We start from the raw sequence: 24,433 nt of genomic DNA on the forward strand, positions 1-24,433 counted from the left end.
GCGCCCTTGCAGGCTCTTCTGAGAATGCTGCGGCTAGAGCCCGCCCTGCTGCAGCCTGCCTCTTTTCTAAAAGCAAAGCTTGATTCCCCAGCGGAGCGCCAGCAATCTGCCAGCTGCCGCTCTGGTTCGCCTTTGTTTCCACCCTTAGCTTATTGTCCTCTCTCCAGCTTGGACTCTGACCCCTATCCCCAGCCCCCTATGAACGTTCTCCTTCCCAGGAGTCAGTCATTCATACTAAACCGGATCCCGGATTTGGCCACTGCCTCTGGGCAGCTGGATTCTGCAGTCCATCGCCCATTTACCAGCCCGTGTGGGCTATGGAAATGATGGAATCTTGAATGCCTTTCTGTTAAACCATTTGTACACTGGTAAATGAACTGCACCCTGGTACTGCCAAGAGTTCCCAGAACTGAATATCCACCAAGACCTGCTGTGTAGTAAATCCTTCTCAACGGACTTTCTTTCCCTTCTGGCCTTCAAAAAGCACCTCCCAATCCAGGGATTCTATCAACATTGACCCATTGTGGTTTCTGCTTGTGGCTATTGTGCTTCCCCATTCCTTTAGATAGCTCTGTGGAAACAGCCTTTATTAGCTTTGCCACAGAGTATCTTTTGTGGGCTGCCCCATACATTTCTCTAAATAAACATGTGGGTTCCTACAAAATAGTATAATACATTAAATGGCACCATCCAAATAAAGACACTGTCCCAAGTACCTACAATCTAAAATGGCACACGTAATCATCCTTATCAGCAGAGATAACAGCAGCACAGATTGGGACAAACAAGAAGTATTTAATGATCTTAAGTGAAGGCCTATGTGATATATAATTATAGAAGTTTTAAATTTATTCCATCCCTTAACCTCAATACTCCTGAGTCTTAACAGACGTAACTAGGAGGTAAAGAGGGCAGAGATGGTGAATACCCTCTGCAGATCAAATTGGTGGCAAAGCTCTCCTGCCCTCTGGAGAACCTCCCCTTCCTCAGTATTTGTCTATCAGCAAATCAAAACACCATTTCCTCCTTCCCTGGCAGTCCCACATCTGGGTGGATCTGGACTGGCCACCTTGGTTCTCAAATTGATAAAAGCTACAAGGAAGGCAAGTAAAGCCAAGCAAACTTAGCAAGAAAACTAAAGAGAAATATGTATAATTTAAGAACTTATTATATTAAAAAAATTCTCATTTAGAATAATACCAGTACATACATGTTTCAGTAGGAGCTGTCACAAACACAAATACCACCAGAATCCAGGCAGGTAATTTAAGTGAGTGGAGCAGGCAGATTGTGAAAAAATAGAGAACATAGGCTTCTTGCAAAGGCAGTGGCCCTCCTTGGCTGTGGCCAGCTGGAATGCAGACCCAATGCCTCCAAGCTTTTTGTTTGCTTGTATGTTTGTTACTTCTCAAGAAATAGAGAGGGCTTCCCTGGTGGCACAGTGGTTGAGAGTCTGCCTGCCGATGCAGGGGACACGGGTTCGTGACCCGGTCCGGGAAGATCCCACATGCCGCGGAGCAGCTGGGCCCGTGAGCCATGGCCGCTGAGCCTGAGCATCCGGAGCCTGTGCTCCGCAATGGGAGCATCCACAACAGTGAGAGGGCCACGTATGGCAAAAAAGAAATAGAGAAAAGTCAGACTTTTATGTGAAAATTCCTTAGTTTTAAATATCAATAACTAATTCAGCACCATATCTACATACCATGCAAACCAATCAAAATAGGTCTCAGGCCAACTTCAATCCCAAGCCATCAGTCTGGAACATCTGGCCAAAACATTAGCACCAATAATAGCTGTGTCTTTGGGTACGTGTTGCACGTGGGTTCAGGAAGTTAGTATAAAAATTCAAATTCCTATTGATGACTCAGTCAGTATTTTTCTCCCAAATTTCAAAATTTATAAATCAAGTGTATATTTTGTATTTACTTCAGATTCCTTATGGCTGCTATAACCCCTTTCCTTATGGCTCACCTAATTAATTAATTATCTTAACTTGAAGAAAATTCTGAGGAAAGAGCTTTTACCATAAGAGCAAAAAATCCTTTCCCAATTATTCACTCAATAAATATTTAATAAGCAGCTGCAATATGCAAACAATGCTGGACACTAGTGATATGAAGAGAATTAAGAGTGTCTTACAGTCTAGTTCAGGGAGACAAATTTGAAAATCCATAAGTGCAATAATAGAAATTATGACAAGAGTATGATAAATTCCATCTGGAAGGGTGAGGAATTCTTTAGGTATAGACCACTCAGGATGATCTCCCTGAGTCCACTCTTGCATCCACACTGCAAAAAAGTGATCTTTTAAAACATAAGTCATTTATGTTATTACTCTGCCTGAAACTTTCCAATGGCTAACTAAAACAAGTAGAATAAATTCTGGATTTTAAGGCTCTTCACACTCTGGCCTCTCCAAACTCTAACCTTATCTTTTGCCACTCCAAGTTTTAACAGCTACTTTTCAGTGAAACTGGCCTTCTTTCTGTTTCTTGAAAACAAAGTTTTTTCCTGCCTTAGGACATTCCCACTAACTAGTCCCTCTACCTGGAATGTTCTTTCCCTGAATCTTCCCATAGTTGGCTTCTTTTGGTCTTTTAGGTATCAGTTTAAGTGCAATCTCCTCAGAGGGACCTCTCCTGATAATTCAATCTAAAGTAGCACTCCCATAAGGCCAGCTCACATGATTTGCATGGCCCAGCGCAAAGTAAAAATGCAGTGTCTTATTATGAAAGCAATATAATAATGTAGTTAAAGATATTAAAATAAAAAGCTTTTTCCTTTCTTCTGAGCTCTCCCATTAAATAGTAAGTAAAAACACTATTAATGTCATTTTCCATAAAGAAAAATTAAATTTTTTAATTATTGGCATAATTTTACCATTCATCTTTTATTGTTCAATGCCAGCTTTAAGTATGAATAGAAAAGCACTTAACGCATATGTGGAATTATAAATTATACAATTCCTGTTGTGTAGTTCATACATGCATGTGAATTTGATTCTTAACTGAACCATGGAAACATTACACAAAACTAACTCAACTGTTTTTATTTTACTTCTTGATATACCCACATTCTACTAACAATTTCTCACCTTTGGCTTGCAGATGAATAAGGAAGAACTGAAAGGAAGAGGAACTACCTTTCCCTGTCTTTCTTTACCTTTTATGTCATCATTTTCAGAGTCAGTGGTTGGCAGCTACAGGGAAGTGTAAATAAGAAATAAGATAGGGTTCTTGTTCAATGTGCTTCTTAGAATGCCATTGCCTTCTTTTGCATTTGAAGCAAGTTCTGGTTTGAGGGGAAGCATGGTCTTTCAAGGTGTCAGCTTCCCTGCTTAGTCAGTCATAGATGTAACACGTTTAACTCGTACTTGTCCTGGCTTTGAATCTTACTTAACTTCCATACATCGTGCATCAACCAAGATTCTGTGCTCACAGGGCATCACAAAAGCTATGAGAATGGTGTACCAAGGAATGGAGGTTATGGGTATTGCACATATGTCCTCTACTTACCCACATGCTCCACTGTCTTATCAGACCTCCTTTACAAAACAAATTCAAAGATAAAATTATTAAGAATTTCAAGACAGTGCTAACAGGGCATTAAACAAAAGTAGGGTCCCTCTAAGCACAGGGCCCTGTGTAGCTGCACTGATTGCTTACCCATGAAACCAGCACTGTACCCCCAGTTACTCACTATCACATCACTATTTTATTTCTTCATAGCCCTTATCACTAACTGGTATTTTCTTGCTTTTTGTTTATTTCTCATTTATGGTCTGCCTCCCTCCATTTGAATTTGAGTTCTAAGATGGCAGGGATCTTCTCTGTTTTATTCACTGTTGTATCTGTAGCTCCTACAACATGTATCTGACACACAGTACAGGTCATTAAATATTAGCTGAGTGACTATGTGAGTTTGGGCAAGATGTTTCTTGTATGTAAGTAATGTATTTTAATTTTTTTTAATTTTTATTTATTTATTTTTGGCTGCATTAGGTCTTCATTGCTGCACACGGTCTTTCTCCAGTTGCGGTGAGCGGGGGCTAATCTTCGCAGCTGTGCGCTGGCCTCTCACCGCAGTGGCCTCTCTGGTTGCGAAGCACAGGCTCTAGGTGCGCGGGCTTCAGTTGTGGCTCATGGGCTTAGTTGCTCCACGGCATGCGGGATCCTCCCGGACCAGGGCTCGAACCCGTGTCCCCTGCATTAGGAGGCAGACTCTTAACCACTGCGCCACCAGGGAAGCCCCAAGTAATGTATTTTCTGCCTTATGGAGTTGTTTTGTAGATTGAGAGCTTCGCTTATCATATGTTAATCACAGCACTAACTCACAATATGTACACAATAAAGCTAGCTATAAAAAGAGCTACATACATATATAATATATAATATAAATACATTTGTAAATATGAATTGTTTTACAAAGCAGGTACTGATGCTTTAGCTGCACCTGTCTAAGGTGTATTTGGGCAAAAGATACATTCTAGCACACCCTAAACAAGCATCCAAAAGGAAGCTACAACATTCATGAGGGCAACTATCACCAGTTTTTTTTCCCTCTAGGCTATCTACCCTGTGTTTTCTCTGGTGTCCACATTCTAATCAGTCATTAAAAGTTATTTGCTACTTCCTTTTTGCTGCTAGCAGAAAGACTAAAAGAAATAGTACTGATTACAACTCCATATGCAAACAACTGGCTTTGGAAGAGCATGCCTAGACAAATATCTCCTCAGAAATCTTTTTGGGAAAAAACCTTAAGAAAACTAATCCTTAATACCATAATCAGAAATATCAATTTTCCTTCATGACTCATTTTGTTTTATACATTTTCCCTATTAATAACAATGGAAAGCATTTATAGGGCTTTTCCACCTTGCCAGTGCAATGTGCTAAGTGGCTAGCATGCATTATTTCACTTGATTCTTTCAATGACTCTGGAAAGTGGGTACAATTACTACCTCCATTTTACATGTGAGGAAACAGAAGCCTCCCCAACAACTCTAACTGTTAAAATCTTGTCTATATTTCAGGCCCAACTCAAAAATTACCTCTTTCTTCAGACTTTTCCTGATTTCACTCCTCCTCTGGACCAGATGTATGATATTTTTCTTCTGCCAAATCTCTGTTGTACTTCATGTATGTCTTTGTTTTGTTATAATTATTACTTTTTAACTCCTCAACTACATCATAAATTCCTAACGGGCAGAATTTGTGGAAAATTCAAGAGTGCAGCCAATGCTTACTTGTATAAGTCAGCGATTACCAGAAGAAGGGCATGCTATGCTTTTATTTCAATACAGAACAAGTATTCATTGTAGATCATCTGCTGCCCATTGGTTATGGTTCTCTGAGAGACTGTTTCCTGACCATGGTGTCTATGAAAAGTGGTGTTCAAACTATCAGGAAGGAAACCAGAACACCTGAGCCCAGCAAATGTAAGCAAGGTTTCATTAATTTTGGAGATGGAGGACATTTTACAATTCTAGTTCACTCCTTTCATTTTACAGATAAGGAGACAGTTCCTGACAGAACTGACCACCGTACCAGTTTCCCCTCCTCCCAATACACACACATATTACACAGTAAATTAGTAGCAGAGCTAAATAAAAATCCAGGCATCTTGACTCTCTGTTCTGGCCTCTTTGCTCTTCACTGTTAGTTTCACTATATATTTTATTCTTTGGGCTTAGAAAATCTCAGCCTACACTACAAGTGTTTGCATATGAAGAATATATAACTGGAAAGTAATGCAAGGCAAGCTTAAATACTTATAGTAGTAGTTTATCTCATGATGAAAGCAGTTTAACATCTTGTAAATTTATTTTGAATGACATAACATTACTAAAAAATCAAACTTTTACCTATATACATTTTTTTCATTTACGTTTATTTTAAATATTGGTGAGAGTTATTTCTGCGTGGAAAATAAGGTTTGAATGATTTTTTTCTTTCTTTGTATCTTTCTTGAAAATTTAAAAATAACAAATCACTTTTACAGAAACAGTGAAATTACTCTTTAAAGAGAAAAAAATGGCAGGTAGCTAAACTTCTCTTTATTAAGAATAAACAACTAGATAAAGGTTAAATTTCATTGTTCACACTTAAAATCAGAGTTTGAAACCTAAAATTGCATATGAAGTCTTGGACCTGAGTACTAAATCTAAGAAGAATTCAAAGAATACTCTTCTCTCCAGCACTAGGACTTTTTTTGAGTTTGCAGCATATGTGTATTTGCAGGCAGCTTGATTACCCCAAAGTACTGGCCCAGTTAATTGCATTCAAATGCAAATTACAGCTATTAAGTCATGCTGGTCTTGAGCCAACATCTTGAGCCAAGCTAGTAAGAGGAGTGTGTTTTTTTCTAACTGGGCAGGACTGAACTTGATAAGCAGTTTGGGATAGTCTTTCATTAGAACCTCATTGCTTGTGTGTTTTTTTTTTTTAATTTTGGAATATTATAGAACTGAATCACCAAAAGATAATTTTATTAGTTATTTCTAATTGAGAACATTTCACCATTCACTAGCCCATCCTCTTATTTATTCATCAATACCGCCTTTCTTTTCCTGTATCTGTTGATTGAAATTCCTGCCTTTGTTTTCTTTTTTCTAAACATTTTCTTTTCTTGTTACCTCCAAATGGGTATTTTTCAAATTCTCATGGTTCTGGATACCCTGAAACCAAAAGATTAATGAAGTTCTGGATTTTTCATCCTTATTCTATTTTTAAAAGACCTACAGCAATTAAAAATATGAAGTTAAGGTTAATTATAATTTATATGACAAATATTTCATCAACTTTTGCAATAAACGTACGCTTAGCTTTATCTCAATAAAGGTACCCATTTGGTAGAATCAGTGCTTTTTAAGGGAAAACACACAAGTTAAACTTGTAAGATGCTTTACTTAAATCGGTATCCAACTCTGCTCTTATTTCCTTGATTTGATCTGAAAACAGCTATTTCACAGTAGACTCCACCAAGAAAGCCCTCCCAGACAGGAGAAACTGGTGACATTTGTATTTATTTTATGATCCCAAGCCACCTCTTCAATTTTTGCAGAAGTATAAAAGGGAAAAACCATTTCTAATAGGAAAATTGTGGTTAAACTTTCTTTTTAGCCCAAAATGAGTATTTAAAGGACTTCTTTCTGTTTCTGACGGTGGCAACAAAGATTAAAAACAGAGATATGGACACAATAAGATGTCAATGGGCAGCAAATTAGCAACAAGCTAAGGGCAGCCCCTGAACACACTTGCTTATGCATACACCACAAAAAAGAAGGTGTGTTTCAATATCAATGAGAAGTAAGGTGGATAGAACCTAGAAAGCAGAGGAGTTTAGACTGATAAAAGCAGAATATAGGAAACCATTTAAATCTTGTGAGTATAACAGTAATAAGACAGAAGCAGTATTTTTAAATATGCAAAATAAAATAAAATTTTAAAAAGAAGTATGAGTCTGGTCCAAGTCTGTGAGATGAATTTGGGAGACTCAGTTAGGCAACCATATCATAATAAATTAATTATGACATGGTAAGGGCCTAAACTAGGCATCTTAATAGACTATGGTGAAAATGGAGAAGTAAGACTTACAAGTGAAAGGCATCCTTAAGGAAGAATTAACAGGAATTAGCAATATGGGAGAAGAATAAAAGGGGATTAGATATTACACTTACTGTCATTGAAAATGTTCAAGCATAGACTAGAAAACCACTGGATGAAGAGTCCACCAAAAAGATACAAGCATCAACTGGGAGAACAAGGGAGACATGTCAATTAAAGGGTCTCAGAGAGTCCTTCAATTAAATATTGTGAATTTATAAAATAGTTTTAAGAACTATCGCTAAATACAGGTGTTTATGAAAAATTAATAGTTTAAGAAAGAAATGGAAAATTTTATTTAAGCCAACCTGAGTATTATAACCCAGGAGACAGTCTTTCAGAGAGCTCTGGGAACTTCTGAAGTGGTAAAGCGGGAAGCCAGTGTATATGTGATTTTTGCCAAGTGGATACATGCATTCAAGCACACATCTTGGTGCAAGGTCACTGTTATTTGCAAGGAACGTACATCTTAGTTAATGGTTCTAGTGCTTTTCTAAGTATTGGGAAGATGCAAGTTCATAAAATTTTCTTCTGGAAATAGCTAACTATCTGAGGGCCAGTTCTGTCAGTTTTCCCAGAGCACAGAATGTCTCATTCTGATCTTCACCCTGAATTCCTTTCAGGGTGTATTGCAGGTCAGCAACAGCAGTGGCTAATGACTTGATTCTTGTAGAACTGGATGTTGAGCAACATTCTCTATTTTACAGTCCCCTCCCTTTCAATCTTAATTTCAACCAAGCTTTGGGAGACATCTCATGACCAATTTGTCCCACTGTGCTAAGAATTCCCAGATCAGGGGAGGATTTCTTTGATAGGCCACTCCATGTGCTAGTCCTAGACTAAGCCCTATTACCAGTAGCCAAAAGCCTCTGGACTAGTCCGTTATGGTCCAGGAAATGGTTTCCTCTCATTTCTTCCTCCCATATCTAGAATTACACTATTACAATCACTGATCTTATAGAACTATGTATTTGATCAATAGTTTCAAGTTGCCTAATCATCGTTAATTTTATTTGAGACTCAGTCACACATTTGGTAATGCAATAAACATCAATCTTGTAAATTAGACAGAATACAAGTAATATAGCTAGTAACATTAATAAGGTCTAAAGTAAATATTTAAGCTAAGAACTTCTGTTAGGTGCAGCACAGTATTTCCCCAGGTCATCTGACCAGTCTGTTCTGCACCAATTGATATTTTTAAAGGAAATGACATATTGGCATTGTACATAAAATTCATCAAAGATGTTTGCCCATACAAGACGAGAGATGTGTCATCCTGACCCTTTATATGGTCGAGAAAAGAATATTATCTTCTGAGGAGTTACATGGCTGGTGCCAGAAGTAGAAAAATCGATCTTTAAGGTTGAGCATGTATTTCTGCCATTGGGGAGGTCTGGTGAAGACACAAGGCAGGTGCACAATGCACACTAGAGGGGAGGGAGGAGGCCAAAGGGCAAAGAAAATGGTTTATGTTTAAATTTTTCTTGTCTTGCCTTAAAATTTGGATTTTTATTTCATCATAGGCAGCTGAGAGAATAATTGTAGTGCTACTAACTAAAACAAGCAAGTTGGGTGGAAGGAAGGGAGAGCTCATTTGGTAGAAGAAAGAGGAAAGAGAAAGTGAATTGTAGAAGGAGATCTTGGGTTGAAGCAATCTGACAATAATAAAGGTAGAGACAGTGTCAAATGGTGGGTAGAACACAAGCATAAAGGCACTGGAGGAACCAAAGGGAATGAGGACAGAGGAAGAATCAATGGAGCTATCAGTTCAACACAGCTAATTGTAACCATAGAGAGTAGTTTTAAAAGGACAGGGGAAAGGAAAGCTAGGTGTCCAGGGATCTAAGAATTGTTGATAGGAAGGCAAGAGGACAGTTATTCCTTTGAGGAGTTTATAATGAACATAAAAAAGAATTTGAACTAAATTTTATTCCTACTTATAAGTCATTAAATGAATTCAATAAGTGTTTTAGTGCTTAAGTGACATCCTATTTAAAACTACTTTCATCAGCGTATCTCCATTCTACCCCTTATTTCTTTGGCCAAATTCTACCCGATCTTGAAAGTGTTCTTAGACTCTTTTCTTTATGCCCTCACACTTAGCTTAGAGCAGAGACCTCTTTTATATATTCACAGTGTACATGGGCGTAATTAAAATGGTTATTAATTTTCTTTGAATTTATCTGTTTAAAAATCTCTCCCACTATATTGTAAGCTCACTATATTTACATCTCCAAATACAATGCATGTTATTTGATACTTAGTAAATATTCACAGATGACTGAAGATGCTTCTTTATTGTTCTTGAATTCCAAATAACAATTAAGTGTTGGCTGTGCTTTTATTTTTCCTGAGATACTCTCTACATTTAGACCAGCAATTCAGGTGACTGTAGTTTGGGCTTCTTTGCAGGCCTTCACTTCCCAGTTTGTAAGTTTTGAAGCTCTCAAGTCTTGGTCCAAGGTCCTTTTCCCTTTCTTTTTATACTTTATTCCACTGCTTAAATTCAATCTGTATGGTGATTACTACCAATTCATGTAAACATTTATTCAGTAACTATGTTTTGAGTGTCTACAGTGTGCAGAACATGGTTTCAGACACTGGAGATACAGGAGAAAACAAAATGGGCAAAAACTTTTGCCCTATGCAGCTTGCATTTTTGGGAGAGAGAAAGACAATAAGCAATATAAATAAAATGTAATACATGTTTAGTGGTGTTTAATGCTGTAGAAAAACAGGAGTATACAGAATGCTCAGGTGGTGGGAATGTTTTGTATTTTAAGGAAAATAATCAGAAAGACTCTCAATAAGATGACATTGAGTAGAGACCTGAAAGAAGCGAAGGAATGAGACATGAGGAAACTAGAAGAATAGCATCCCTGGTAGAGGGAACAGTAAATGCAAAGACCTTCAGGTGAAAACATGTCTGACCTTTGTTTAAGGAACAATGAAGTGACCAATATGGCCAGAGCAAAGTGAGCCAGGGAGAAAAGAGTGTGAAATGAGATTAGAGAAGTGGAGGATAGTGATAGTATATGGAAGAAAAAACCAGATGAACATCAAATTATTATGCAGATCTTGTATGCCACTGAAATGGTGAGTGAGATAGGATGCCACTGGATCACATTGAGCTAAGTAATGACATAGCTCCCTATGTTTTAATAGGGTCTGTCTGAACAGGGGGTTGAAAATAAACTGAGGGAAGCTAGCTGTGGAATGTGGGAGATGTTTAGGTGGCTACTGCTGTAATCTAAGCAGTAAATGATCTGACCAGTAGCAATAGAGGTAATGAGAAGTGATCAGGTTCTGGAGATATACACACACACATACATACATAAGAGTATGCGTGTACATTCATTTATATTTAATTTTTCATTTTGAAATAATTTTAGGTTTACAAAAAATAGAACAAAGAGTTCCCATACGTTCAACTCCCCTAATTTAATAACATATAAATATCCTATAATTATCAAACCAGAACATCAACATTATATAAATACTGCAAATATTCTATTAAAAAATAAGGCAGAATTTTTAAAAGAACATAAAACTTCAATAAAATTTTTAAAGTGTCTACATACTTTGGTTATCTAATATTAAAATATAGAGGTAGAAATTATATATTTGTAAGACATAAATGAAAGAAAACTATTAACTCTAACTTAAAGCAATTGTCAAAACTATCGCATTTTCTTCCCAAATAGCAACTTTGACTCCAGTCTGACTTCAATTCATTCCACACATCAGTGTCAGAGCACCAGAACAGCTGTCAAATTAGCCTCAAATTCTTTTTATATCATTAAGATTTTGGAAATATTTATTTGAGTGTTTGGTTAAAAAAATATTTAGTGATCACATAAAATCAAAATACTAATAGTGTACTGTGTTATATACATGTGCATTTTTCTAAAAGAATACTTGGTGCTGGGAAAACTGGACAACTACAAGTAAAAGAATGAAATTAGTGCTTCCCTGGTGGCGCAGTGGTTGAGAGTCTGCCTGCTGATGCAGGGGACACGGGTTTGTGCCCCAGTCTGGGAAGATTCCACATGCCGTGGAGCAGCTGGGCCTATGAGCCATGGCTGCTGAGCCTGCGCATCCGGAGCCTGTGCTCCGCAATGGGAGAGTCCACAAGAGTGAGAGGGCCACGTACAACAACAACGACAACAACAACAACAAAAAAGAATGAAATTAGAACACTCCCTAACACCATACACAAAAATAAACTCAAAATGGATTAAAGACCTAAGTGTAAGGCCAGACACTATAAAACTCTTAGAGGAAAACATAGGCAGAACACTCTATGACATAAATCACAGCAAGATACTTTTTGACCCACCTCCTAGAAAAATGGAAATAAAAACAAAAATAAGCAAATGGAGCCTAGTGAAACAAAAGCTTTTGCACAGCAAAAGAAACCATAAACAAGATGAAAAGACAACCCTCAGAATGGGAGAAAATATTTGCAAACAAAGCAACTGACAAAGGATTAATCTCCAAAATATACAAACAGCTCATGCAGCTCAATATCAAAAAAATAAACACCTCAATCAAAAAATGGGCAGAAGACCTAAATAGACATTTCTCCAAAGAAGACATACAGATTGCCAACAAACACATGACAGGATGCTCAACATCGCTAATCATTAGAGAAATGCAAATCAAAACTCCAATGAGGTTATCACCTCACACTGGTCAGAATGGCCATCAACAAAAAATCCACAAACAACAAATGCTGGAGAGGGTGTGGAGAAAAGGGAACCCTCTTGCCCTGTTGGTGGGAAGGTAAATTGATACAGCCACTATGGAGAACAGTATGGAGATTCCTTAAAAAACTAAAAATAGAACTGCCGTATGAGCCAGCAATCCCACTACTGAGCATATACCCTGAGAAAACCAGAATTCAAAAAGAGTCATGTGGCACAATGTTCACTGCAGCACTATTTACAATAGCTGGGACATGGAAGCAACCTAAATATCCATTGACAGATGAATGGATAAAGAAGATGTGGCATATATATACAATGGAATATTAGCCATAAAAAGAAACAAAATTGAGTTATTTGCAGTGAGGTGGATGGACCTAGAGTCTGTCATACAGAGTGAAGTAAGTCAGAAAGAGAAAAACAAATACCGTATGCTAACACATCTATATGGAATCTAAAGTAAAAAACAGGTTCTGAAGAACCTAGGGGCAGGACAGGAATAAAGTCGCAGACGTAGAAAATGGACTTGAGGACACGGGGATGGGGAAGTGTAAGCTGGGACGAAGTGAGAGAGTGGCATGGACATATATACACTACCAAACGTAAAATAGCTAGTGGGAAGAAGCCGCATAGCACAAGGAGATCAGCTTGGTGCTTTGTGTCCACCTAGAGGGGTGGGATAGGAAGGGTGGGAGGCAGACGCAAGAGGGAGGGGATATGGGGATATATGTATACGTATAGCTGACTCACTTTGTTATACAGCAGAAACTAATACACCATTGTAAAGCAATTATATTCCAATAATGATGTTAAAAATAAATAAATAAAAGAGTACTCCCCAAAACAATCAGTTTTTACTACTTCTATGAACCTGATAAGGATTCCACAGAATAGTGTGGTTTCCAAATTAAAATCAAAGAATAGTTTTATATGTATGTTTCTAAGACACACTATTTGCCATCTCCATACCTGAGATTTCCCTGCCCTTTTCAGAGTTCTCTACCCTCTTAACCATTTAAGCCTCCTTGTTTAAACTTCCACTTGATCATATCCATAATCCTTGTTCTCTATCAAATCTATTTCTTCTTGATGTATTCTGTTCTTTCTTTACTATTTGGCTGAAAACTCTACTCACAGCAAAGCATGGGCCATGTGTCTTGTTCACTCTTCTGCGACCAATGTCTACCATGGTGCAATAGCACAAAATAGATGCTCAATAAGTATTTACTCAACAAAAGGATAAATGAATGCCACTTTCTTCAAGCCCAAACATTAACTAACACAAATTTTACTTACGGAAAAGCTGCTCTCCATGGAACATAGCTTTATCAATTAAGTTGTAGCACCTTTTACTGCATGTACAGGGTATGTAGATGTGCCCATGGGTTTTATTTTAATACTGCTATTTTGTAATTTGAGAAACAGCTCAGGAAAATACAAAAGAATAGGTGGAAATTCTCATTATGCCAAATATCTCTCATATCCTGAACTGGGAGTTTGGACTCAGAAGCAAATGCTAGATATAAATAAAATTTTATGGGTCTACATAGAAAAAAGCACTCATATGTGTACCATAATGCATTAGTACTTTTTGATGCTTCTCACAACAAAAAATACTCATTAATGCATATTTGATGCTTTTATTTGGTAACACATAACAATATTGTCTAATTATTTAAAACTTATTTTAATTTTAATTTCTTAGTTAATCTAAATACCAATTTTTTTTTTAACTGGTGGGTGGAGTGCTTTAAAAATGTCATGTTTCTACAAGCCCAGGCTCTGCACCTCCCATGTGGGACTCCAAGCCTGAGGTGAGGCCAAGGCCAGGACAGCAGTACCAAGGCCATGTGCATGGGACCCCTGCTGCTATCACCATAGTTGTGGTATCCAACATGCATCAGATGCTGGAGGACATGGACTTTGAGAGAAGAATCCAGTTGGTAACCTTGAATGACAGTAGCCACAATGCTCCATGTCATCCCAGCCATAATTGGCACTATGCCATATGCTAGAGAGTGGAGCCAAGTGGTATGCCCAAACACACTGGAGTGCAACTGTCTCCACTGGGCCAACTGCTGTGGGCACACTGAAGTGGCACAACTTCTGCTTTACCATGGACTAACCTCTGGGCAGCATGCAGTTGCTGTGAATTGTCAAGAGAATTTTCATTCCCTCTTTTGAAGCTCAGCCCAGCTCTGAAGTTTGTTTGGGATGAAAAAGCGACTTACTGCCCAGTAATAGTGACTGTTATCAACTGAATATTTGTGTCCCCCTCCAATTTATATATTAAGTCCTAGCCCCCAGTATGATAGTATTCAGAGATGGGACCTTTAGAAGATATTTAGGTTTACATGAGATCACGAAGTTAGGACCCCCATGATAGGATTAGTGACCTTATAAAAAAGACACCAGAAAGCATGCTTTCTTTCTCTCCCAATGTGCACAAAGAAGAGATCATGTGAGCATGCAAGAAGGCAGCCATATGGAATCCAGGAAGAGAGTTCTCACTAGGCACCTAAGTCAGCCAGCATCTTGAACTTGGACTTCCCAAACTCCAGAACTGTGAGAAATAAATTGCTGTTGTTTAAGCCTCCCAGTCTGTGGCATTTTGTTATGGCAGCTGAGCTAAGAAAGTGACTGTTAGGACCTGCTTGCCTACTGGATTGCCACTCTCCCTTCTCACACTGCCTTTCAATGGTGCTCACCCGGATGTCCATGCCCCGCCCCACTGTCAGCTTCCAAATGCAGGGTAGAAAACTAAAGCTGAGAAAGAGTTGATCAGATTATCTACTCCTATTTTTTAAGAGGCCACAATAGAGGTAAGAGGCAGATCTTGGGGGATGTGAAGTACAAGTGCTCAAGCCTGGACAGATGACCACATTCCAGGTTATTCCTGTGAAGATGTCTACTCATATGGGAAGAAAAAGGGAGAACCATCTCTCATTCTGTAGACAAAAATAAATTTCTAGGGTAATAAATACCCACATAGAAAAAGCAAAAGTATGTAGATATTAAATGAAAATGTAAAACATATGAAGTAAATCAAAAGCCATGAAGAAAAACCTTGACAAACTTGAGTACATAAAAGTTTTAAACTACAACAAAAAAGACAACTTAAACAAATTTTAAAAATAAGTAACAACTAAAGAAAAATACTACTCTATATTACAAAGGATTAGTATCCAGATTATGTTATATAAAGTTCCTATAAATCATTATAAAAACACACACACAAAATTTACAAATGAGCGAAGGATATGAACTGACCCTTCAGATGAAATAATACCAAAAAAACCCCCAAAACCCCAAACAGACAAAAACAACAACAGAAACACTACCAACAAAAACAAAAAGAACCACACACACAAAAAGATGCTCACCCTTACTAATAATTAGGAAAATGCAAACTAAAACAATAAGCCAATAGCATTTTTTAGCCTTCAGTTCATTAATAATAATGGCATTCTGATGGAATATCAAGTGCCAGCAAAGGTTTGGTGCTCTTATAGACTTCTTACAATGTACCAAGCTCTCGTTCTAGTACTTTACATATATCAACTCATTTAATTCTCATAAAAACCTTGTGGGCAGGTGTCATATTGTCATTTGCATTTTACAGTTGAACTGAGGGACTGGTTTAGTGACTTATACCAAGATATCAAGGTTAGTAGGTGACTCTCAAGTCAACACTTTTAACCATTAGACTATACTGCCTATAAATTGATAGCAATCTCTCTGGTTGGCATTTTGACTATAATGAAAAATTTTTAAAGGATACACGAACTGCTGGGTCTTGAGTAGTCAGGGATCTGGAATTAAAAGACTTAGGCTGGAATCTGAACTCCACTAATTACTATACAAGTCAGTTTACATCTCTGGGTCCCAGAATTTTCATCGTTCAAATGGTTATATAACTTTCCCTAGGTAAGCATGTTGTGAGAATTAAAATACATAATGTATATTAAAATATTTTTCAAACTGAAAACACTGTAAGATAGTCTCATCATTTTACTGAATTTTTGTTCTTTAAGGAAGCATCTCTTCTTTGTGTTTGAGTTTACTGAATAAAAATATTTTCATGGAAAATTAGTAGTCTTTCTCAATTCTATGATCCCTGTAGTTAATTTTATTTTTTAAATTTTGGAGCTGCTAATCATTATTTGTTCAAAACTAAATACTAGCATAAGAATTCACTGGGGACAGGAAGTGGCAGACAACAGGGAAAGAGACTCACAATGTTTTCCCTTCAGAATTTATTATTTCCTTGGGGTTACTGAACATGCACAAAGGCAAGAACATTAACAAAATAGTATAGCAACATGTAACAAAGTTAACATTAAAATATGCAAACTAAAGACAAAATTATAGTAAAGTTCTTGAAAGCAGAAGGATATTTGGTGTCAGTTAAGACCTAATTCATAATTCTGGCTCTCTTTAGTTTCATTAAAACAGAAAACACATCACCTACAAGGAAGGGTTATCTTGAAGATTAAATTAATGTAAGTAAAATGCTTATTATACACAGTGTCATGCATAAAAGTGCCTGTGCTATTATTTCTAGCTGCGAAGAGTAGTCAGAAATAAAAGTAGAAAAATGAGCACTCTTCAGAAAATCAGTGATTCAGTAAAATGTACTGTCAGAAAAGATTTTCTAGAAGAAATGTGCTTAAAACATGCTGTAAGACAGAAAAAATAGAAATGATATTTTTCAAAAAGTACTCTCTTTTAGAATGGGAATCTTTACATGTTGGGACAAATGAAGCTGAGAATGTGGTGACAGCACCAGTAGCCAAAATTTAAATGTGAAAATAGGAATTTTGATGAATAATATATGAAAATAAAATTGTACTGCTCCAGCTATCCATTTACATCTAGATGCCAGTGCATAAGCTGTTATAATTTGTCACACTTTCAAAAAAAGGATGGCAGCCTCTCTGATTTTAAAAAAAAATCAGGACTTCCCTGGTGGCGCAGGGGTTAAAAATCCTCCTGCCAATTCAGGGGACACGAGTTCGAGCCCTGATCCGGGAAGATTCCACATGCCACAGAGGAACTAAGCCTGTGCGCGACAACTACCGAGCCCGCGAGCCACAACTACTGAAGCCCGCGCGTCTACAGCCGGTGCTCTGCAACAAGAGAAGCCACTGCAATGAGAAGCCTGCACACGGCATTGAAGAATAGCCCCTGCTCACCGCAGCTAGAGAAAGCCTGCACGCAGCAACTAAGACCCAATGCAGACAAAAAAACCCCAAACAAACCAGGTTTTAGAGAAAAAAGACAACACTGATGCCTTCCACTATTAAACTGAAGTATTTGTATCTAAAGGTGAGGAAGCGAGCAAAACTTCAGAGGAAACAAATTCAAAGTTTCCTTTTATTTTTTTGAATTCATTGACTTTTTAGCAGTTTTAGGTTTACAGGAAAACTGAGTGGAAAGTACAGAGTTCCCACACACCTCCTCAACCCTCCCCAGATTCCTCTATCTTGCGATAGTGGGGCACATTTGTTACAATCAATGAGTCAGTATGGATACATTGTTATTAACTAAAGTCCAGAGTTTATATTAGGATTCATTCTCTGTATTGTACATTCTATGCGTTTTGATAAATGTATAATGATGTGTATCCACATTATAGTATACAGAGTAGTCTATCTGCCTTAAAAATCCCTGCACTCCACGTATTCATCTTCCCCTTCTTTCCCCTATATAAGCCCCTGGCAATGACGAGTCTTTTACAACTGTCTCCATATTTTTGCCTTTTCCATAAAGTTGCCTTTTTTAAAGCAAAACATTTATGTCACACCTTGGCTGAGAAACCTGTAAAATCAGCTACAAGAAACACTGAACTACTGGAAAATTACTTTATGAATAACAAAGGTAGATGTCACTTAACATCAATATCATCACAAAGAACAAGGATATATAGTTGAATGGAATCATGGATGTGGAGAATATTGAGTGAAATTACTTATGTGCAGAATAAAAAGCAAATATTGACATCTGTGTTGCACATATATGAGGGAGAAGGACTTGATAATTTTATTTTGTTACAGAAAACCTATGCCATTAGTGGAAAGATTTTCCTTTTGTTGTGGAAAGTGTCCTTCAACATCTTTATGATACAGGAGGTTTACCAGTGAAATAGAATGGTCAGTTTAGAACAGACATTTTTTTCTAATTTGAAATCTCAGACACACAATTTTTCCCATTTTCAATGCCTTGGTTGACTCCCTTCAATTATTTATGTACGTGTCCATTTCTCCTACTAGATTACAGATTATCTTTGAAGAGTTTATTTATTTTTACATTTCCCAGTGCTTAATATGCTAGTAAGTGGACAACAGATGTCTGCTAAATAAACTTTTATGGATAAAACGTATTAAAAATCTCCTTTTGCTCCCTTAACCTCTCATATATTCTCGATAAAACTGATCCACTTCTTTGTAAACATTAATTTTTTAAAAATCAAGACTTTTTCAAGATATTTTAAATAATAAATTTAAAATATATTCATGGTAAAAAAAAGAAAAAATATACATAAAACAATATAAAGGAAAACAATACTCCTTCCTCATCATCTCATGATTTCCATTTCCAAGGTTATCTGATTTGTGCTTGGCCTTTCAGAAACTTGCTATGCATGTATACTTCTATTAATGTGTGAATGCATATATATTTAACAAGAAGTTAAATAGGAGCTCTAGTTACTAAGGCTCTAACGCTGATAACCATAGGTGAAAAGTATAAGCACTCCTTTGATCCAAAGAGATGTGCTATGCAGATTATGCTAAGATAGCTCTGTGGCCATCTCCCATTTCCAGCCTATATATGAGAAGGCTAGAGAAATTGGAAAGTGAGACTTTCTTTTAAGATCATTATTATTGTGTATACTTCTCCCTCATAACAACCCAAATAAGAATAGCATCAAGAAATGTATTTATTCAGAATAAGAATGTCTGCTAGGAGGGGGACCTACATGTTATGTAGTCTTTTTTCCCTTTCCTTCCCACTCTGCCTGTCTAGATGCTTACTGAGCTGCAGAAACTTGCTGAACAAGTGTTGCAAGGCAGGAGTGGAACTTGGTGACAGAATATAGGAGAAGTCAACTGATGTCCACTGGAATTAATGTAGACAGAGACAAGTGCTTAGCTCTTACCTAGAACAATCCAATGAAGAGGATTTCTGCTTCTAGCTGTGCAGTATACTAGAGATTCAGTGAACCCCTTGTGAAGCAATACATCAAACATTCTGGATAAAAACATATAGATAAAATACCAAAGACATGATGCACGAAAGAAATTATTGAGAAGCTGGAATTCATTAAAATTAAAAACTTCTGCTCTGCAAAAGACAGTGTAAAGAGAATGATCAGACAAGCCACAGACTAGGAGAAAATATTTGCAAAAGACACATCTGATAAAATACTGTTATCCAAAATATACAAAGGACCCTTAAAACTCAATGATAAGAAAACAAACAACCCAATTAAATATGGGCCAAAGATCTTTAACAGGCACATCACCAAAGAAGATATACAGGTGACAAATAAACATGTGAAAAAATGCTTCACATCAATGTTATCAGGGTAATGCAAATTAAAACGAGATACGACTACATAATTCTTAGAATGCCAAAATCCAGAACACTGACAACACCAAATGCTAATGAGGATGTGGAGCAGCAGGAACTCTTGTACATTGCTCATGGGAATGCAAAGTGGTACAGACACTTCAGAAGACAGCTTGATGTTTTTTTACAAAACAATACTCTTACCATGCAATCCAGCAGTTATGCTCCTGGGTATTTAACTAAAAGAACTGAAAACTTATGTGCACACAAATATCTGCATGCAGATGTTTATAGCAGCTTTGTTCATAATTGCCAAAACTTGGAAACAACTAAGATGTCTTTCAGTAGGTGTATGCATAAATAACTGTGGTATATCCAGATGACAGAATATTATTCAGTGCTAAAAAGAGGTGAGCTCTCAAGCCATGAAAAGAGATGGAGGAAACTTAAATTCATATCACTAAATACAAGAAGCCAATTTGAAAAGGCTGCATACTCTATGATTCCAACTATGTGACATTCTGGAAAAGGCAACAGTATGGAGATGGTGAAAAGATCAGTGGTATGCATGTGTGTGGTGAGGGGGTGGAAGATGGAGAAGGAGGATGAACAGGAGAAACACAGAGAATTTTAGGGCAGTGAATTTGTTCTGTATGATACTATAATGATGGATATACGTCATTGCACTTTTTATATGTTAGAGATTATATATTTTACATTATATGTTTGTCCAAACCCATAGAATGTACAACACCAAGAGTGAACCCTAATGTAAATCATGGACCTTAGGAGATTATGATGTGTAGGTTCATCAACTGTAACAAATGTACCACTCTGGTGGAGACTATGCACATATGGAGGCAGGGAGTATATGGGAAATCTCTGTACCTTCCTCTTAATTTACTTGTGAATCTAAAAGTGCTCTAAAAAATAGTATTTTTTAATAAAACATATATAAAATAGAATATTTAAATACATGACTGAGTTGAGGCCAGAAACAACAAAGAGGTATAAATCTATGGCAGTAAAAGAGAACTGGAGATGGCATTTGACCTGGCACTATCTACCTATCAATGTGGACAGAAGCTGGGTTTTAATAAATCACCTGGATCATGAACAAGAGACAAAGTCTGGGGTTTGAGTGTGTATAGTGAGATATCAGAGAGAAGAAAACTCGCATGAGACCAAGATCTGCAAAGAGTGATACCCTCACTGAGTAAACTGGGGAAAACCCCACCACACAACATAAGATTGTGACCATATGACCATGTTTTGTTTTTGGATCTAGATAGAAGAGAAAAAAATATACCTACCCTGAAATTTCCTAATCATAAGCCTGAGATCTACCTGTATGGCCCATAAAACTCCAAGTCAAAAATTTAGAGTCAGATATGCAAGGATTGCAGTTACAGAAATTATGAGAAACAGAATACAAAATAACTATGCTTATACTTCAATAGCTATGATATACTTCAAGAAATAGTAAATGGAAATGAAAATAAGAGGACATAAAAGAAGATTATTGAAACTGGCTAATCAGATTTGAAAATGAACCAAATAGAGGCTCTAGAAATCTGAATATTAATAATTAAAATTAAAACCTCAATAGATCAGTAAATTATACCTAGCTGAAGAAAGGATGGACCTTGAAAATAAATCTAAAAAAAGAATACAACTATAGTACAGACAGACAAAGAATGAAATAAAGTTAAAGAGATCTTAAAAGCTATGAAGGGGCTTCCCTGGTGGCTCAGTGGTTGAGAGTCCGCCTGCCGATGCAGGGGACATGGGTTCGTGCCCTGGTCTGAGAAGATTCCACATGCCGTGGAGCGGCTGGGCCCGTGGGCCATGGCCACTGAGCCTGTGCGTCTGGAGCCTGTGCTCCGCAACGGGAGAGGCCACAACAGTGAGAGACCCACGTGCCACAAAAAAAAAAAAAAAAAAAGGCTATGAAGGATAAAGTGAAAAGACCTTTTATATTCTTCATTCTAGGGCCCAGAATGATTAAAGAGAATGAGAAAGTTATGGATTGACTTTTATTTATCTTGCTTATGATCTTTTGCCTCCCTGAATCTGTATGTCTTTCAATAATTCATGAAAATGATCAGTTTTTCATCTTTTTAAATATTGCCTATGTTGGTAGTAAATTTTTTCAGGTTTTATTTGCTTAAAATATTTTTATTTTCCTTCCTTTTAAAAGAGAGTTTCACTGAGATACAGAATTTTAAATTTGCTAGTTATTTCTTCTCAACATTTTGAAAATGCCATTTCAATATCTTTTGGTACCTAGTATTGTTCTTGGAGCAGCTGTCAACCTAATGGTTATTCCATTGTAGGTTTGATGGATTTTCTTTCCTCTACTTTTTTTTTTTAAAGATAGTTGAAATACAACTTTATTCTGATTCTAAACAAAAAGGAATAGAAACGACAGTAACAAACAAGATTCCACCACTGAATATTATGATGTGACTGTAGCAGTCTTATACTTGAAATTCAAGGAGGAAACCACTGTGTTCCAAAACAGCTAAATATGCAGGTCCAAAAAATGAAGGTATTTTTTTAACTGCCACATTCACTCTGAAGCCCATTCATCTCCTTCAGCATCCCAAAGATTAAACACATGTTCTGCTTAACTATGTAACAAAGTGGCAAACACGCTGCACTACTGACATCACAGGACAGTTGCCTATAAAACTAGACTTCTGACGCTGGGATCCAGCTTCACTTTCTCACAAGTCATCATCTTCATCCGGGAGAGCAGTTGTCTGAGCAACCTCTAGATTATGCTCGTACTGCGCTGCCGTGGCTGGGTCCATGACTGCCTCTGGTGGGGTGAGAGCAGACATGGCGACGAACTCCAAGTTAGGGTCTCCGATCAGATTTCTAGCAAGCCAGAGGAAGGGCTTTTCAAAGTTGTAGTTACTTTTGGCAGAAATGTCATAGTACTGAAGATTATTCTTTCAGTGGAAGACAATTGACTTTACCTTAACTTTTCTGTCCTTAATATCCATTTGATTTCTACACAACACAATGGGGATGTTCTCACATAGTAGTACCAGATCTCTGTGCCAGTTAGGCACGTTCTTGTAAGTAACTCTTGATGTTACATCAAACATTCATAACGGCACACTGAGCTTGGATATAATAGCCATCTCCCAGTCGAACAAATTTCTTCTGACCAGCTGTATCCCAAACATTGAACTTAATAAGTCCTCTGTTGTTATGGAACACAAAGGGGTGGACCTCAACTTCCAAGGTAGCTACCTACTTCTTCTCAAATTCACCAGTCAGATGACGTTTCAGGACTGTAGTTTTTCCAGTACCACCATCATCAACCAATACAAGCTTAAACTGAACTTGGGGTTCTCCTTGGGCTGCTATCGTGATGTTACTTCCAGAAGCGTCTCCACCCCCGTCTATCTTTCCTCTACTTTTAATATCATCTGTTTGGGGTGCTACAGAAACTCAATAAAGAAACTTGAGGGAGGGAAATAATCCCAGAAATGTATGAGATGCAAGAGGAATGATGAGCAAAGAAAAAAAGTAAACATAAAGCTAAAGAAATAATAAAATGTGTAATTATTGGCATTTCAAAAAACCAAGATAGAGAAATTCTTATGCTACATTCTCTAATTACAATGCAATTAAGTTGAAAATAATAACATAAATATAATTAAAATAATTCCAAACTTTTAGAAATTAAAAAACACAGTTCTAATGGAAATTTAGAAATATTATAATTAAAGCAAAAAATATATAAATATTACTTGTCAGAACTTGTGAAGGTAAACTTATAGCCTTAAAGTCTTATTAAAATAAAGTTGAAAATTGATGAAATAAGCATTTCAATAAGCATTTCTAATTTCAATAAGCATTTCAACAAATTTCTAATTTGTTAAGCATTTCTTAACAAATTAGAAAAAGAACAACATAATGAACTCAAAGTGAAAGAAAGGATATAATAAAGGAAAGAGCAGGCACAAATGAAAATAGAAAACAAGATAGAGAGTATAAACAAAAAAATTGGAATGGTTAATGCAATTGACAGACTCTAATCAAAAACATTAAACGTCACAACAAAAAGATTAGGAATGAATAAATGAACAAAATAAAAACACAGGAGGTATTTTAAGTATTCTAAAAACCTTATGGCAAAAATCTTGAAAAATATTTAAAATAGACAATGCTCTAGAAAAATAGAAATTACCAATCCAAAATAGAAATCTGTGTTGTTATAAAGCAAGAAATACATTTATATGCTCATGTAGCAATAAAAAAAATTGAATCACTAGATCAAAAGAGTATCATAAAGAAAACCCTAGGTCCAGATAATTTTATGAATCCCACCAATAATTTAAGAAACATATAATTTTGACCTTAATGTATTTTCAGAAAATATAAAAAGGGGAACATTCCCCAACTTTTTTAATAAAAATGGTATGCGCTTGATACCAAATTCAGACAAGAATACAAAACAAGGTAATTGTAGCCTGAATCTCCCTCCTGACTAAAGAATCAATTCTAAATGCACTTGAATTAAGCTCTCAA

At 36.8% G+C, this 24,433-nt stretch overlaps 1 pseudogene across 1 annotated transcript; it reads right to left on the bottom strand.

Annotated features, from left to right (window-relative positions):
• Positions 1 to 22,614: 22,614 nt before the first annotated feature.
• Positions 22,615 to 23,001, bottom strand: LOC309830117 (GTP-binding nuclear protein Ran-like; annotated as a pseudogene). The gene has a single exon. The product of its transcript is annotated as a GTP-binding nuclear protein Ran-like (transcript).
• Positions 23,002 to 24,433: the final 1,432 nt, after the last annotated feature.

Source organism: Grampus griseus (assembly GCF_964374135.1).
Source record: "Grampus griseus genome assembly, chromosome: 11".
Classification (NCBI taxonomy): Eukaryota; Metazoa; Chordata; class Mammalia; order Artiodactyla; family Delphinidae; genus Grampus; species Grampus griseus.